The sequence below is a fragment of the Austrofundulus limnaeus genome, unplaced genomic scaffold, assembly GCF_001266775.1.
Source record: "Austrofundulus limnaeus strain Quisiro unplaced genomic scaffold, Austrofundulus_limnaeus-1.0 Scaffold297, whole genome shotgun sequence".
In the NCBI taxonomy this organism is placed as follows: domain Eukaryota; kingdom Metazoa; phylum Chordata; class Actinopteri; order Cyprinodontiformes; family Rivulidae; genus Austrofundulus; species Austrofundulus limnaeus.
In genome coordinates this window covers 692,848-696,553 of record NW_013952699.1, presented here as the reverse complement: position 1 = coordinate 696,553, position 3,706 = coordinate 692,848, and the positions used below count along the sequence as shown (strand labels likewise).

The window sequence follows — 3,706 nt, the reverse complement described above, 5'->3', positions numbered from 1 at the left end:
GATTAATTGTTGAAAACTCCAGCCCTCCACATTCTTGTAAGTTTCCACTACCCAGTACTAAAAACAAGTATTCATGGTTTTTTTATAAAACATCGTAACCCCAGTAACAGCGTTTTCATTGGCTTCTGTGTTTTTGATGTATTCCAGCAAACGATGTGTTGATTCGCTGTTTTTGCTTGTGACGCAACATTTACGTATGATAATAAAAGAACTGATCACGCCCACGGAGGTCAGATTTTCTTTGGACTTGCTGAGCCTTGAGCAAAGCTAAGTAACAAGAATTTCTCCTCTTTGCAAAGTGATGGTTAAAAAAGCTCACTTGCCTCTGTTGTCATTGATTTAATGTTCGGCCGGGTTTTGCTGTGTTTCTCTGAGTTCCTAGGTTAAAAAAACCCGAACAATTTACCATCTGAAACTAAAGGAACCAGCATCCAAAACTTGAATTTACAACATGCTTCAAAATGATTGTTCAAAATGAAGTCATCTGAAATCCATGAAGGATTTATACATTAAAAACTACTCTCTTGTCTTAAAAATCACTTTCCTTTTTCTCTCTAAAGTGGAAGAATGAGGAAAAAGAAGTAGAAATTGAGACGAGCATTACCTCACTGGAGAGGTCCATGTTTCCTGCTTCGGTAGCCTAACAGAGTTCTCCTGGAGGCAGCTCTCCGCTGATCCATTGACTACCTATCCCGGTGCTAGACTGATGGGAGAATATCCTATGTCTCTGCTTCCTCTGGATCTTCCCTTGTCTTGATCATGAATATTTGATGAAGGATGTGTGTGGGGAGGCCAATCACTAAAAGACATTTATCTCCAATATCCCCTGACTTGGCAGACCCTGCTGAGCTTTTCTTTTGGTAATCAAAAACAAACCTTTCATAGATAAAAAGGCCCGTTCAGGAAAAATATTGGCATCACAGTAATATACGTGAGGGAGATTAGGTTGCAGCATGCTGAGGATGCAAAAACATTCTGACAGGAGACAGGTTCTTTTTAAAATTTTACATTTACATATTTTTCCACACGACACAAAGTGAGAAACTGCAGGTTAATGTTTGTACATGTAGCCTGTGCATGAAGATTGTATCTGGCCTCCCGTGAGTCTCCCACAGTGCACACAATGTATATTAATTAGTTATTCTGGGACTTGCGTCCATAGCTATTCAACCTTAACGACTGTGTTTGTGAAGCGGCAACATTGCAGAGTGTTTAGCAATTTCCTGTGGTCACCGAGCAGACCTTGAGTTTTCCATCATTAGCCTATTATTTTAAAACCCCGGTTATGCAAAACACTGTGGCATTTGTGACGACAGAAACGAGCTCACAGGTCCTCATAAAACTAGATTCCTATTCTGTAACCTTTTATTAATGCCGCAGCAGAGCAATTTGTCACTCGGGTTTAACGGCTGCGGTTTGTTCTCAGATAAAATTGTGAAAGTTCTGCTCTATGGCACTGCTCCTCTGAAGGCCTAAGCACCTGTCCAAGAGCTTCATTTTGTCAAGTAACTGTTTTGCTTCTTTCCCGTCCCCTGCTGATGTGCTACGAGGCAGGGAAAATCTTCTGTAATTACTTATTAGATCTTAAAATTCGATAAATGCAACCTCAGGGATGAATAACAACCCACTACATATTACAATTTGTCATTATTCATTTACCAAACAAACCAAAATGCAGAAGCAGCGTGTGAAGAACTAAGTTCACTCCATTATTCAGCAGCTTGTAAAGCCCTTTTAGCAGCAATAACTTGAAGTAATTGTCTTCTTTATGACCTCATCAGTCTGTTAGATTGTTGTGGAGGAAATTTGTCCAACTTGCTCTCCTCGTGATTTACCGCAGTATTTAAATGGTTAGGATATCTCTTGGGCCATGACAACACCTTAAATATGTTATTTTTGAGTCATTTTATTTTAGTGTTACTGCTGCTTGCAATTATTGTTTTGTTGCTTAACCCATTTTAGTCTAAGCTTTAGTTGTTGGACAGGTGACCTCACACAGATGGAGCAATATTTTTAAGTATCTTTCTGTTAAACAATCAGTATTTTTTTAAAAGTTTGATTAACCAGAATAAAAAAAATATTAATAATGTAATACTGGCCATGACCAGCTTTTGTTACACCCAAATAAGCCTGGAAAGAATTTGAACTCAGAGGCCTGTTAAACTAAGCTGACTATAATTAGCATCACAAGTGTTGTAAATCTTGTAATCAGTCTATTAAAGGGAGAAAAGTGGGTTTCTGACATGCTTACAGGACAAATGCTCACAGCCTTAAAGAAAAATAAAAGACAAAAGCTTACAACCTATACAACTTTTATTAGTCACACAGTAGATTCATATTATAAAATATCATCATACTTACATCACATTACAAATGTAAGCATATTTTATGAGATATAAACTATTAAAATAGTAACTTCTCAATCTTGCTCAAATAACATATTGATAAAAAACATTGTGGAAGGTTAGAAGGTGAGAAAAACTCAAAAATAAGGAATGTGTGAGCAACTCTGAGGTTCCACAAAGGACGTATCATTGGTGTTTTAAAAGTAAGAAGATGTGAGCTTTTGTCTCTTTTTGTCATTAAGACTGTGAGTTTTTGTCTTGTGAACATTCGTTCATACAACATCACTGTGCTGTTTGACATCATGGATCTGATCATGGAGCACAGAAAGCTGAGAAGGGAATTGTCTCTGGAGGTTAAAAAAGCATGTTTAAAGTAAATGCTATAAGAACATCTTATGTTGTCTTTATTGAATCTGTCTATGAAATCTTTTGGGCCTTTCAGTTCCATTGGTGCTGTAGCATGGACTGATTTATGTGGGCACATTTAAATCCAAGGTCAAAGGTTTTTAACTCGACTTTCTTCGTGATGGAGAGCTGTTTTTGATATCTACAAGAGGGTGGTTTCCTATTTCCTTTGTTATTTTACATTTGTAATATCTTATATAATTACGGTGGAGGGCTGTGTATTTTACGCCTAGGCCTTCAATGAGGAGTAGGGGGTGGGGGGTTGGTGTTTGAGTGGATTGCTGGCCACCGAGACAAAAGGGTCTGCACAGATGCAATGAGTGAGCAGGATGAGAAGGTGGCTAAGTTATTTTCTTACAGATTGCTGGCTCTGAGACCTAAATAAATTCGAAGCAAAGATTTTGAAAAAATTCTGTAAGATTGTCCTATTTGTCTCTATGCATGCAGAATGGGGGAAAATCCATGTAATTTTCAGATCTGTACAACTTGACGAGATGCCATGGCTACAAAAACCATAACGAAAATGCTGAATGCCGTGGTGCTGGTTATCCTGTGACCTAAAAACACCAAGCACTGAAGCCCAATGATAAATTGAAAAGACATAATATGGTAAAGAAATGCTAACCGAAGAACCTGGAAGTTAGAACAGCTTCTGAAATGGTTACAGGTGAACATAAAGGTCAGAGTGCATCAGTGTCAGATCACATCAGTCTCTGTTTGAACCAAAGTGAAGAAAATGACTGACAAGGACCTCAAATCATAAAAAAATCTTCCCGTGAGGGTGTCCCTTGGGGCTCTGTGCTCGGGATTCATCTCGGGCCCTTGGGCTCTGGTCTTCCCTATGTCTGCCTCGTGTCTTGGGGGTTGGGTCTCCGGTCCTCCACAGTCACTATTAAATATYCCATTGGAGAAATCTTGTATATACACGCATGTTCACAACTGCTCACAGACAGGTG

At 38.7% G+C, this 3,706-nt stretch overlaps 1 protein-coding gene across 5 annotated transcripts in view; it reads right to left on the bottom strand.

The window, feature by feature from the left end:
- LOC106526858 (alpha-1,3-mannosyl-glycoprotein 4-beta-N-acetylglucosaminyltransferase C) overlaps nt 1-3,706 on the bottom strand; it is a 196,234-nt gene that overhangs the window by 8,867 nt on the left and 183,661 nt on the right. Inside the window, exon 1 of one of the 5 annotated variants that reach the window (XM_014021573.1) lies at nt 605-704. The exons of the other annotated variants lie outside the window; for them this stretch is intronic. The gene's annotated coding sequence lies outside the window, so the exon portion shown is untranslated. Of the gene's footprint in view, nt 1-604; nt 705-3,706 lie in introns of those variants that run through there. 5 annotated transcript variants of the gene reach the window in all.